The sequence below is a fragment of the Lissotriton helveticus genome, chromosome 2_2 (assembly GCF_964261635.1).
Source record: "Lissotriton helveticus chromosome 2_2, aLisHel1.1, whole genome shotgun sequence".
Taxonomy (NCBI): Eukaryota; Metazoa; Chordata; class Amphibia; order Caudata; family Salamandridae; genus Lissotriton; species Lissotriton helveticus.
This window is the reverse complement of record NC_136060.1, coordinates 11,655,097-11,670,370: the sequence shown is the minus strand read 5'-3', so window position 1 is coordinate 11,670,370 and position 15,274 is coordinate 11,655,097.

Genomic DNA, 15,274 nt, shown 5'->3' with positions numbered 1-15,274 from the left:
TTAATAATGTATAATCAGCTTTAATGTTTTAAATTGTATTTTACATTGACGGAACCAATTAAAAAGCAAATATATTTTTTACGTCATTTGATTCTTTACCTCTCATTTTATTATCACTTGCAAGCTTAATGTTAATGGCCTAGGTTGTTACTCTCACATGCTATTTCCCTGACCTAGGAATTATCTGAAATCGGTCAATCAGGGGTCCTTGTTGTTCTCATTTACGAGTCACATTCCAACCATCATATGCTCGTTTCTCATCAACGAGAATCTTACTAATATCAGCAATTTTAGCCATAGTCACTATTCCCTTTATCAAAGGACTATGACTATAATCTGATCCACCAGAATATATATCACCAGGAGGATATCGATGTTGGTTCTGATATGCATCGGAAAACGTAGCCAAATAAGCCCAAGCAGAACCTTCATATGAAAACGGGAGAACTAAATATGGCATCCCTTTCTCAGCGTTATGGGGCATAAGCCCACAAACCCAAAAGTCAGTAGTGTTAACTACCAGTTGATGCTGATGTAACAACTGGATGAATGAATTGTTAAAATATTCTGTTCTCCTAACTTGTTCATGGTCTGGGAGTGTGTAGAACTTATGCGGAGAGTTAGTAGAAGAGAGCAAAGGAACAGAAGTTGGAACTGGTGCTTGCTTCATAGTGTGGATAACCCATCCCACAGAAGCTAATAAACTACATAAACACACTAAAATACATAATGCTACGCCACATCGACTAAACAACAGTTTCTTGTACTTATTTCTTTTTACAATCTTAACATCATTCGCTTCCATTTCAGTATCCATTTCTCTAAAGGCGTTGCTCACGGTAATCTTCCTAGATCACTTAGCTGTGATTATTAGCCGTCCTATGACACTGCAAGTCCTGTTGACCTAGTCACTATTCAGGTCACAGCTTAAGACTCCTACCTTGACCCTGCAACTTGATGGATGGTGGAAAGGAAATGTCTTTTCAAAAACAAAAGGTAACCAAAGAAAAAGAAAACACAGTTCAATTGTTTTTTGGAAACCTAGGTCTTAGGTTGTATCGTGTGTTGCCAGGTATCGTTTAGTCCTGAAACAAAGTCTCTGGGTTAGTCGTATCCAGTCTCAGATGTGGTGGTACAGCTTCTTGCAGCACGTCGTCATCTTCTTTCTCAGAACTTGTCCAGTCCAGGCGTGCACTACTAAAAGGTACAAATCGGGGTACTTTCTCACATTCACTATTACCAACGCCTTCTTGAACCCACTGATCATAGGGTAAAGGCAAGGGTACCCTTTTACAGTGCACGCCGTGGACCCAGTTTTTCTTCCCAATGACTTTAACAGCTGTACGTGTCGTTAAAAGCACTTGTCGCGGCGGCTCCCAACGAGGTTCCAGAGTCTTCTTCCTCTGGAAATTTTTGAGGCACACAAAATCAGCAGGTCGAATGGAATGACCTGGATCTGAGGAGGCCTCCGGCAAAGCGTTTTGGACCTTTTGATGAATAACACGTAATTTAGTGGTGAGGTCATGCAAGTAATCAACCAACAATGAATATGGAATGTCAGAGTATTTCTTTGGTCGAGGGACTCCCCAAACATTGGCTGGGCATCCAAAAACGACCTCATCAGGACTAAGTCCTAAATGAGAATGCACAGTTGTTCTCGTAGAGAGAAGTGCCAAAGGTAAGGCGTCAGGCCAAGCGAGGCCTGTGCTGGCCTGAATTTTTGCTAATTTGAGCTTGAGAGTGCCATTATAGCACTCTACCAAACCCGCTGACTGAGGATGGTTTGCCGCATGGAATTTCTGTCTAATCCCAAGACCCGCACACACCTTCTTCATAATTTGACCCACAAATTCACTTCCATTGTCACTCCAGACAATGCGTGGAAACCAAACCTTGGGAAGAAATCCTTCAAGAGAACTTTAGCAGTGGACAAGGCAGTATTTTCCTTTAAGGGGTATGCCTCTTTCCATCTGGAAAAGGCACATACCACCACAAGGACAGGAGGTTATTGGAACGTTCCATATGAATGTAATCTATTTGTAAAACCTCAAAAGGATATGTAGGAGGAGAAAAATGACCTGCCGGAGTTGGTGTTCCCTTTCCTGGATTATGCATAATGCAAACAATACAATGCTTTACCACATTCTCTGCACATTTAGGAATACCTTCATTCTGCCATACTGGGGCCAGAAGCTTACATATTCCTTTCGCACTGATATGAGCTGGACCATGCGCCATAGTAACTACAGGTACTACATAGGCATCTGGTAACAGCCAATGTTGGTGAACCGACAATTCCGTCCAACACCCTGTTTCATCCAACATTCCCGTACTTTCTCTCCACTTACTCAATTCCTTCTCAGTTGCTTCTCCTTGAATCATCTTCACACTTTCCACTGTGTCCACTGTGTCCTCACACATACCTGCTTCTCCAACCCATCTTGCAGGACCTGCAACATACATGCGGCTTGTAGCATCTCTCGACGTTTCTTTCGCTACCTCGTCTGCAAACGCATTCCCACGACCCACATCATCAGTGATCCTTTTATGTGCACTGCACTTCACAATCGCTATTTGGGTAGGCAAAGCAAGTGATTCGAGAAGGTCAGTAACCAACTGACCATGCTGTATTTTAGTCCTATGGGAAGTAAAGAATCCTCTTTCCTTCCACAAGCGACCGAAACTATGAGCCACGCCAAAGGCGTATTGGCTATCGGTGTAAACGGTCACTCTCTTTCCTTTTGCCAACACACGCACTCTCGTCAGTGCAATCAACTCAGCTGCTTGTGCTGAATTCTGTGTAATACGTGCAGTTTCTACTACTGTATGCAAAGTGGTAACAGCATAGGCTGCAGTCGTATCACCATTAGGAAGCTTAAAACACAACCCGTCTACCCATAGGATCCCATCTGGATCCACGAGTGGTGTATCTTTTAAATCTACTCTGCCTTTAGTTTCCTCCTCTGTACGAAGAAAACAATCATGCTGATCTTGTATATCCTCCTCTTCGGGATTAGGTAACAATGTTGCTGGATTTAAAACATTACATCGCTTGATGTGTATGTGGCTAGCTAAAAGCGTCAACTCATACCCAGACAAGCGAGCACTCGTGAGATGTTGCATTTTTGTTCTGTTCAAAAGAGTATCTACTGCATGTGGTACCATAACAATCAAAGTGTGATCCAATACCAATCCAGCAGATTGACGAATAGAGATCGCCGCTGCTGCTGTTGCTCTGAGACAACTAGGCAATGCCTTGGCTACTGGATCCAAAGTAGCTGAAAAATAGGCACATGGCCTTTGTTTGTCTCCAAATTGTGGTGTTAAAACTGACAATGCACAACCTTCTCGTTCATGCACATAGAGTGTAAAAGGCTTACTATAATCTGGAGTACCCAACACAGGAGCAGAACACAAAGCGGTACGTAAATCAGAAAAACTCTTCTGACATTCATCAGTCCAAGGAAGAGGTTGGGTTGTGTCTTTCAAAGTAAGTGCCAACAGAGGTTTAGCCAACAAAGAAAAATTCCGAATCCACTGTCTACAATAAGAGGTAATGCCCAAAAAGGCACGCACTTCCTTTTGTGTGGATGGTACAGACATTCGTGAAATTGCATGAATACGTTCTGGGGTCAATCGCCTTCCCACCTTCGACAAGAGATGACCTAGATAGGTAGCCTCTTGGCGGCAATATTGCAACTTAGAAGGTGACACCTTATGATGTAAATCAGACAAATGACGCAAAAGCGAAACAGTTGCATTTTTACAAACATCCTCTGAATCAGCAGCCACTAACAAATCATCCACATACTGAATAAGAGTAGCACCTGGAGGCAAAGAGAAAGCATCCAGCTGGGACTTCAAAGCTTGGCTGTAAATGGAGGGACTCTCACAATTGCCTTGAGGTGCGCGTTGAAATCTAAAGCTTCGGCCTCTAAGAGAGAAACCAAAGAGATCCCTCAGCAATAGGAATGCTAAAGAAAGCATTTTTGAGATCAATGACCGAGAACCAAACAGCCGAAGCAGGTATCATTGTGAGCAAAGCAGTAATATCCGGGACAACAAGAAACTGAGGGACAACAATTTTGTTGACCTCTCGAAGATCAATCACAAAACGATACACAGGTGGCTTAGAAGGATCCGTACGTTTAAGAACAGGCAAAATAGGACTGTTGCAAACGTTTCCTCTCGTTTCTTCAACAACACCTTTCTGAACTAAATCATAAACAATAGCCAACAGAGCTCCTTCGCTATCATTAGAAATCTTGTACTGAGGAATACGTGGCAATTGAACATCAGGCTTGATAGTGATCACATAGGGTGGAATCTGGAGCAAACCAACATCATTCGGACCCGTGGCCCAAAGCGTAGCTGGAAGTGAACGCAATTCAAGTGGCAGTTGATCCTTAGACAAATACATAGGGGAAACCAATTTATCACCCAGAGTAAGATGTACACCAGAGGAGGAACAATACAATGTTGCATGTAGACGTTTCAATAAATCCAACCCCAACAAATTCTCACCGCAACCAGTCGTTAAAATGAGCGGGGCTTCCAAATCATAAGGACCAATAGAGATGGGCAAAGGACAAGAGACTGGGTTGCTAACTGGGGCTCCAGAGAATCCTACCGAAACATTCGTTAAGCCAGACAAAGGTGCCCAGGGAGTTTAGAGTGAATAATAGAACTTCTCATCGCACCAGTATCCAAAGGAAACGGCTCTGTAACACCTAATGCAACAACGTTAACATAAGGCCCATCCTGATCCACTGGAGCTGATACCACTCCCTTGCTTTGTCTACGGCTGTCCTAGCTAGTAGAAAAATCAATATTTTCGTTCTCAACACAATAATCGTCATTGTAATATTGTGCAGACTGAGAATTCTGCTGATCAAAATAATTCATAGTATTCAGAGGGGGTGAGGAACGCTGTTGCTGAGACAATGCACCGCGCCCTCTACCCCTAGGTGCTGACTGAAAACTACCACGGCCTTGTGGCCCTGATAGTCCACCTGTACGCTGTAATAAAATCGGACAATTATTCTTGAAATTACCTTCCTCCTTACAATAGGCACATTGATTAGGACCCAACAAAGGTCGCGTAACAAACGGTGCAGGTTTCTGTAACAATCTCTGAAACTGTGGAGGCTGTTGCAATTGACGCTGAGCAGAACGAGGGGGATAGGCTTGTTGCAAAAGAACCTTTGTTTTCAACTCTTTAGTCTTTTTCTCTACTTTATCCTTTTTTTCCTTATCCCTATTCTCGTAATACTGAGCAGTAGCCAGTATTTGGGCAGACGAAGAAACAGCCCACGAACTCTCAGAGTCTTTCAATTTATGCGATAATTTGGGAAGTAAATTAAATACAAATTTATCCACAAACAATCGCTGTCCACCCTCCGTACTCATATCTTGACCACTGTGGTCTATGAAGGTCTCCTCGAAACGAGTAAAGAAATCGGAGACACTCTCATCTTTCTTCTGTTTACACGCAGCTAACTTATCCCAATTAACTCGGAGGGCAGGCATCATCGTTTTCATTAGAGCTATTATTTTACCAGGTAATTCAGTGATCAAATCATCGGGTTTAGCACCACCTACTTGTTGCGCATCTGCAGCAGTCAAAGCAGCCCAAGTACCACCTAAAGCTTGGTCGTGGTCTTCCTTACAAATCCGAGCCCATAATGCTTGAGGGACTACATTTCCCATCAGCAAATAAATATCTGCTAAATTCATAACGCACGCATCAACAGTCTGGACAATGCTTTGTAATATCCAGCAGGATTCTTACGAGGGTCCGGTAGAGACTGTTTAAGTGCCAGAACTTCAGATCTTTTCCAAGGGACATGTACCCATATACGATGAAAATGAGCAGGGACAGGCGGATTAGCAGCTGGATCCCCATCCTTCCATATCGGAGGTACTTCTCGCATAGGATAGTGGTTCACTTTACGCCGAACTGCAGGATCCGGTTCAAGGGAAGCTTGTGAGAAAAAGGAAGACCTAAAAGTAATAAGTGTTCGAACAGCTTCCTCGACATCGGAACCCACAATAAGTCCCTTATCAAATTTAGCCTGTATATCAAACAACCCCTGAGGAGGTAAATCCAAATCGATATCACCCCATCCTTTTACAAGAGTATTACACATAACATTAAAAACATATCTTTGTGTAGGCGCATTCCACTGAAGAAAAGTATCCAGAATATCACGCACGCTATACTGTGGACCACTCATGATCTAATTGTGAGCGAGAAAGTCTAACCTAATACGCTCATCAGTATCCGGAATTTGACTACGGGATTGTCTTCGGGACGAAGAAGGAGTCAAATTAAGAGACCCGAGGAAAGGCAACGAAAGACCGGAAACGGTATCAACTAATCGTTGACGAGCTGTAGGAGCATCAGACAATAGGACAGGAGATAATGTATTAAGCACAGCAGGAGAAGGACTATCAGATAAAAGAGGAGACTGAAGCTCAAGAGTCGGTGGCAAAGGAGGTGGAGGGGAAATTACTGGAAGAGGCAATTGTGGAAGAACCGGAACAACTGTTTGAACAACAGGTTGCTGAACAATAGGTTGTAATGGGGGTGCATTAGCACCTAATACATAAGGTGGAGGTAATCTCAACAAATGAGACATTAAAGGATCTTCGTCAAGATCTTTACTCTTTGTAGAAGGAGGCAACACCGGGTAACATATATCTATTGCCATATGATGCTGTTGTTCTGAAATTTCAATCATTTGATCAATCTCATTATTCTTAAACTGTTGGGCAGCCTGTAGAATCGTCATATCCTGTGCTTTCTTATCTTTTTTCGCTTGTTTAATTTCTTTCTGTTTGGCTTCCTTACGCCATAGGAGGAAAGAGTCAAACATTGCCGGCCGGGCTTTTCTCTTAAATAAAATTGTTTCTAAATTGTCTAATATATCAGGCTCAAAACTACCATTTTGTGGCCACTGCAGAACACCATCGTTCTTTGTATATCGAATCCATGTTTCATTAAAAATAATAGGACCAAGACCATTTTTCAAATAGAGCTCATAAGTGGGAGTTCCAACCGGAGGAATCGGACAGGTGTCCTCTAGCCGGGAATCCCTAGTACAATTAAAACAGCAAAACTTCCTAAACTTACCAAGTCCAGGCATTTCGTAACGAACTGGACTAATCACAAACTTGAAGGGGTTTAAAGCAATTATTACAGCACAAACGTACTTACCCCTCGGCTTCGACTAATGCATGAGTCGAATAACAAAAAACCAAACAAAAAGAGTGGGCGCTACCCACGAATACTTAACTAAATATTTTCTCATGCCAACAGGTGTCCGTCTAACATCTCGTGATACCAATCATCACCAGAGGGCCAAGGCAGGGCGACAGTCAGGGCAGCAGTCGCCTGCAGCCGTCGGAAAGGAGTAGCCACGCTGAAAAAGACCTTCGGTCCACTTTCGACATACAGGGGTCGCTTGACGTGGTTCGCGAATCCTCCAGAATTTTCTTGCGAGGCTCCTCACGACCTTCGGGCTGAACCACTACCACTGAAGTCGCCCCACGTTGGCGCCAATTGGAGAACTGGGCCTTATGGGCCGAGCGGCGCAGGGCACGCCTAAAATCTCCGGGTTCACTTGCCTTATCTGACAGAGACACGAGACACTCCGTTAGGCATAGAAAAGCAGGATTTATTAGCTGCAGCTAAGCACAGTTGTCCAAGAAGTACACTAATGGTAGGTTCTCAGGAGACTGCCACTTCATTCCGTGGTGCACAGTCTTTTATACCATACATATTTACAATACCTAGTCCCAAAACATACAAAACTGACAAATGAGAAAAGTTCGAAAACAAGCTATCGAATATCTTGTGTACGCACTTCTTTCAGACCCCGTGTTCTCCCCTCCCCTCAAGTTAATCAATGCTAAATGCATGTAATTCAATTTGCAGGTGGCAGGACGTATTTGCGAGCCTCAAAGGATAGTTGTGTAACAGGAGAGTACACAGAGAGAATAGTGAAGGCCAGTCAAATAAGATAAAGAGAAAGAAGAATGGTGGGACCCAAACAGACAACTAAGACAAGGATCAATCAGTCTAGACATGGATTAACTAACTCGGCCAGTCCATGACATCGGTTTCATAAACAAGGACAAAGGGTTACTTTTTAACAGGAGAGACAAACAGCTGAAAAGGCAAAAACACCATGTTCGCCGTGTCGCCTGAGTGAGGGCAACACAACATGGCGGCTGTGACAAAATGGCGGCTGACTACGAAGCAAAGTCGAAAATCACAGAACCTCAGCTCCGCCACTTCATTGTACATACCCCCATTATTTCCAATGAAGAGTGGTGATTTGGGTCAGACTTTGCTCATATTTGGATCGCATTGTTGCCTTTTTCAGTTGTGGACCCTGATTTGATGGATTTTCATTTGTTGTTGACCCATCTTAGGTATCACGCTGCTCTGATTGAATGAGATGTATTCTTTGATTGCTTAGGTGAGGGGATACTTTATCCCAATTTAAATTTTCCGTGCTACAGTGGGTTTCCTTGTTCTCTTCACTTGTTTATCCTCCTTCTCCTCACACTCTCTTAATTTCCCTTGCCCCAAACCCATCACCCTCCCAATTCTGCTCCCTGTGTTGCACATACACTTTTTTTTTATTCTTATTTTTTTCTGGACTAAAATGCACACACACTTCTTTTTGTTCTTTTTAATTTACAATTCTAAAATGTTATTCCGTCATGTTAGAAAGGTAAATCAAATAAGTGAAGAATCCATCACTTATGCATCAGGACCCAAATGTCATGTTGCAAGGTATAGGCGTGCACATCAGGAGCCATTTTAGGAAAGAGTTTCTTTAATTTTATACCCCTTTCAAATTTTTCAGCCATGAATGTGCAAGCATTCTCACACACAGAGGGGCATATGTACAAGGGAATGGCGGATCATGGCGTTAAGCACAAAATGCTAACGCCAATCTACTCCATTCCTAAAACGCAGGGATCGGCCATATTTACAAAGATTGGGCACATCCCTAGCTCTGGAGCTAAATTAAGCTAACTAGCACTAATGCAGGCACCCTTGCACCATAGTGCAAGGGTGCCTGAATTGAGAGAATGATTGTTTCTGTGCAGTAAAGTGTCCCTTCCTTCACATAAACAATCACAAATGGAGATTTTAACCTTCAACATGTGCTGAATTGTGCAACACACATAAAATTTGCACATCATCATTTTTTTTAATGATCATGTCCCTTCCTGCACATAAACAATCATTCATGACGATTTTCTGTTGCTATGTGTGCTGCACAACACAGCACACAGAGAAACAGAAAAAACTAAGAAAAATAAAGCATTTCTCCTCATTTCGCCATGATAAGACCAGGTTTTCCCTGGTCTTAATTTTGGAACTGCCTCCTATTTACTCCACCGTTGTAAATAGGGGCAGCATCAAAACCAATGGGTGTTGTGGAGGAACGCACACTGCAACACCCATTGCCCGCCCTTTTCACACTAAGTATAGCATGAAAGGGTGCTTTAATTACAAGGTGCCGTTAAGCCACATTAAGTGGCTTAACGCCACCTTGTAAATAAGTGCCGCCTTGAACATGAGGCGAAGTCCCTATAGCCACTGGAATGTCGTTAAAATGACATTCCTGTGGGGATAGGAGCTTGTAAATATGCCCCAGAATCTGCAAAAGCATAGGCAAAGCCAAAAGCTCAGCCGATACGGCACCTTTTGAGTTTGCTAATGCTCGCTTAAGGTTGTGTTGCTTTGTGATGGTTCTTAAAGTACTTAATAACTGAATCACGATAGGGTGTCATCCATGCGTTCACTTTTACTTCCACCATTAGCTGGATACCAGCCTATTGCAGTACATGCGTAAACAATGATATCAACAATGTGCTCTCAGAGCTCTCTTCTGTTTAGGAACAGACATTCTGACATTTGCCTGGGATAGGCACACATCAGTTTAGTATTTTACAGGCATATTCATACTGACTCCACTACCAGTGACATGGTGCAGTGGTAAATGCCTAATAGTTGACGGTCTGGCCTAAGTATAAACCATTTAAAGCACAGTCTTACACCTGGTGACAAAACTACCGCCCGGGACCATCTTTAGAGTTGAAATACCTGATACCAATTACAATAGCTCCAAGAGGAAGGAATTGCCAATTTGCCTCTAATGCAACGCAATTGCCTCTAATTAACATTTGGGAACAGAGTTACTCGAATAATAAAGTATGCCATGTTCAGCCAAGCAGTTCTAGAGAACTGCAGTTCATTGAGAGAACCTTGAATAAAATATTGCATGACGGATGCAAACTAATTTCCTCATACGTGTTTCTTTGACACATACACTTTGGGACCACAGAGCCGTTCAGGCATGCTAAACCACACACACACTAATTCAACTTTCTTGATAGAGGTTAGACTGGAATATAATTGTGGCATCTCGAACCACCCACCATCTCCATGCCTGTCATGTTGAGAATACATCTCAGCCTGAGGAAAGAGTCTGCATTGGTAGGAAACTGTAGCTTCTTGCAGCACAAGCTTCAACAGTAAGATGAACACTTCGAAAACTCTTTTCTAGTTGAAACAGCCTTGCTGGCATTTCCAGGCGTAATCTAAAGACAAACTTTGGCAGAGTAATTTAATGCATCTACATACCTGGTGCTCCACAAAGCCTGGCGTGGTGCAGTGTACTTAGTTTGCAATTTGAGTTGCAAATGGCTAAATGTTTACAGTGGGGCATATATAGTTTGCCGAGTAAATACACAAAATGATTGTGGGCAATGTCCAAAAAAATACGAGGAGTTGGCTAGAGTTTGCAAAGTAGAGCATCGCCAACTTTATAAAGTTCAGTTTTCTTTCTCAAAAGTCAGGCAGTAGACTTCTGATACAGAGAGTTCAAACAAGAGATATGCATTTCAAAGGATTGTTTCTTTTCTTGGCATTTTGGAATGGAAATGAAAAAGCCATCCAACATCAAAAACAAATAACGACCACCTAGAGTTCAGAAGGTCTGAGGCAGGGGTGTATTGGTTGGACCGTTGACAAGACCAAGCTTTGCCTGTACCCTTCTGCAAGGAAGTCTATTTTGTAACAGAGCAGAGAAATATCCAGGAAGGACGATGTAGTCGTGGGCTCTATACATTCCCCTGTTGCACATGGACCCTAATTACTAGAGGCCCAAGAATTGATTGGCGCGACTGATAAAATCGGAGAACTAAATGCCACCCAATCACGAGGTTTTTTTCGGAATATTTTGTGCCAAAAAAAAAAAAAAAAAACATTGTGCCTGTATACGCCAGGCATTTTCCTGGAATAAATGTTAGCAAGTTTGACATTTTGACATTTATCACAAAACTCGTAGGGGCAATATTTGAGGTAACAGGTCAGGAGGTGCCACACACATCACAATTAACCAGGCCGCTTCTAATGAGAGCCACAAAGTCAACTGTTCATCCCTATAACGCTAGTTCAACCCATCCTATGTTCTAATCTCAAGATTCCATAAATCAATTTCGTACAGTGACAAATTGCATATTTCAGTTCTTTATTTTTGCTGGTATCAGGACAAGTTCTTCTATACAAAGTTTGCAAAGCAAACCCCAAGTCATGTGCAGATATACCTTCGATTTTGTGAAATTACATAAAATATTCCATGCAGTTGATTAAATTAGCATGGTTTTCTGCAATGTGGTTGCTAAAGTATCAGATTTCAAACTTCCCAGAGGGTCTGAAACATAGTGGAAGACCAACGAGCACTATTTCTCACTGGCCTGTGCGCAGACTCTCCTTGTCTTGTCTTATTATTTGAAAACTTCCACAGCTTGCACCCCTGGGACTGCTTTTCGCCACATGTCCTATCACTCTACACTGGAAGAGGTAATACAAAGCAGACACAGAAGAAACATTACAAAGGCTCTTTTAAAAAGCTTTCTTTTGGCACGTTTCTTAAATCTCTGTTGACCAGCCCCTGCTCATAATTGTATGGGCAGCTGAAATGCAAATACCGTCTCTCAGTTTTCTGACTCTGCAGGGAAAATTTGGCGGGCGCAGTTGAGCTTCAGAATTTGGGCTGACAGTACTTCTGCAACACTCCTACAAATAGATGGAATCTTTGACCTGAAGGCACTACCGGCCATGTCAGCTTCAGAAATTCCAGTATCTTTGACATCTGCAGCGCATTCTGCTTCTTAGATTTTGTGCAGTGAGAAATATTCAGTTTAAAGATGGTTATGTCTTTTTCTAAATGTAAAGTAGTGCATTGATTAAAGAAGCTTGCACGATTATGTACATGACATTGCATAGCACAGTCAGGATGGAGTGAACAATTAAGTATTGTGGTCTATCGACAGGAAGGCAGGGATATTTCTAAAGTTACCCAAATGAACATAAAGAAACACATCCACACCTGTGAGATTTGGTTCTTGGAGCAGCAGTATACCAAACCCATAAACCTTTAAATCAAGTGAGGTGGAAGGATCCGTGACCACGATTCTGGTCAGGCAAATGGAAGTCGGATGTGAACAGCTACAAAAATTTAAACACAACAGTGAAAACCGTACCAGCAATCACACATATCATCATCATCATCATGATTTTATTGTTTGATTAATTAAAATCTTTACAATGTTTACAGATAATAAAAACAATAGTACCGCAACAGGTTTTAAAATACGAGTTAAAAAATGTCGTTGAGTCTGAATATTGTCTATCAATAGTCTTTATGGTTGTCATGGTCCCCGGACACAGCGTATTAAGTCCGTTGGTTTCAGTTTAGTCATTATTTATTCCTTAAGTCTGTTCCTTATCTAATATCTGTTTTGTTGCCATTGCCATAAATTTGATTCCCCGACATGATAGTGTGGGGGAGGCACCACTTAACCATCGTATGACCGCCTGTCTGCATGTGCGGATTTTCAGTGTGTTGAAGATTGCCCGCAGATATCTTCTTCTTAAGGCTTGCAGCGCGGGACATACACATAGTAGGTGTTGCACTGTTTTATTCTTGTATCCGCATAGTCTGCAGTTTGCACTTTCTTTTTTTCGTTTCCAGGAAGGCATTAGATCTTTTGTGAAATGCATGCCCAGACAGTACGCTATTAGCGTTTTTTTTAAGTGCTGACAGTAGTGTTGGCCTAAGTAAACTTGTGGTTTTTGGATGGAATAAGAGTTTATTACTGTCCAGGCGTGTCTCCGTTTGCTTAGAATTATTTTGTCTTTGACCAAGGAGATCTTTTTGCCGCACCATTTGCTATTTTGCAAAACTGCTTGTGATCGATGTTTTTTTTCCACACTTCATGGAGTCCCAGGGTTAACAAACTCTGGTTAAGGAATTCTCCCCAATGTGTGGTGTTAGGCATTTCTACAAAAAGGTTTATTTCCTCCCAGCACATGTTGTCCAAGGAGTCACTGGGTGCGGATCGGATCTTGTGGCAAAATTTGACAAATGTGGAGTTTGACCTAATGTCTTGGTTTTGTAAACCAAATTCTAGTCGAACTTGGGCTGCCGATGAATCACACATATCATGATATCCCCAACTTTTTTGTAATAGAGGCAATGGCCATATGTTTTGACTATGTGCTCACAGATCATGCACCCACTGTCAAGGTGCGGTCCTGTCAGGATTATACAGAGCTAAACATAGTTCATCCGGTGCACCACACCACAATTGTACATTTGAATAACCAATTTCCAAAGATGCGTTTAAAATCTTCCAGCCGTGGCCCATACAGGTAAGAGCGGCCGTGTGGGGGGTATTTTGACGTTCGATGACAAGGGAAAAAAAAAATAATAAGGTTTCCTCAGAATCGTCTGTCTAAATACCCCCAACACGGCCCACCACTCTTACCTGCAGTGGCCACGGCTGAAATCTTCTCTTTATTGAGATTCGATCAGATGTGGAAGGTATATACAGTGGAAAACAGCCAACACATTTCGACCATGACATGGGACTTTTTCAGGGCAATTGTTAAGAAGGAACAGCAATGATGATTTCAGTAATTCACCCATCCAATGATGGGGATTATTTGTGGTAAAATCACGTGTAGATAAACTCAATCCAAGCAGAAGATATTACTTCAAAGGGAATGGCCCTTATGTGGACATAATGTAGACTTAATGACATATCCAATACCGGAAACCCAGTGTACCTCCACCCCAGTTGCGGCCCGTGGAGGGAGTTCCATGGGGCGAAAGGGCGGGGGAGGGACAGGGTGGAGGGTAGTAAGCACCAAAATCTGGAAGATTGGAGGCAAGTAAACAATTAAATAAATACAACAAATTTCATAGCGCGCACTGCATCGCATTTTGCGGTGCAGGGCGCACTACGAAATTCGTTTTATGTATTTAATTGTTTACTTACCTCCAATCAACCATATTTCGATGTTTACTACCCCCCACCCTGCCCCTCCCCCGCCCTGCCCCACGGAACTCCCTCTGGACCGCAACTGCTCCACCCATGAGTATCTAGCATGTATGAAGGACATCAGGTGGAGTCAGTTCTTGACTTATCCAATTAAGGAGAACAAGGGTACATCCACCCTTGACTTGGCACCTAAGTGTGTGTCGATATTGTGCCTGCACTTCCCTAGTGCCCACACAGTGCCCTCACTGCCACCGTGGCTAGGGTCATAAACAGGCCTTTAATCTCTTTCACGATATGGCTAACCCAGTCAGTCAAAAATAATTCATAGTGATATCTGCAACTGGTAGAGAAATAATGTATTTTTTCACATTGGTAACTTGGTGGGTTTTGAGTCACATTTAGGGCAGGCAAACGACAAGGATGTGTTTGTAGTCCTGTGCTTCTGTCACTAGGAACTCATGCACAAAATGCTTTGAATTCGCAAAGGCAATGCAGCTGACTTTGCAAATGTGAAGTCTACATTTCCAATGCACAAAAATGCTTGGCAATGTGTACTTCCAATTAGGACCTAATGCACTCATTGTGATCTATGCCAGATGTAAGGGAAAGGAGCATTTCTCCTTCAATGTGACTTGCTATAGTATGGACAAAGGCTATGGAGTAGTTCTGCAGTTACAAACCATGGAATGGCTAACTCCTGCTGAGGGCAAGCACTCAGCATATGTAATGTGTGAGCTGTCATTGTATTTCACACCGTTATTGTGAGTGCTCAGATTGGGGACATTTGGAGGAGCAGACAGTGATCTTATGGACCATGAAATCCCTATTATGAAATTCCAGATCTCCCCCTATTTGCAACATTGTGAATCATGTTCCTTTTGATTGCAAATGCTGGGCA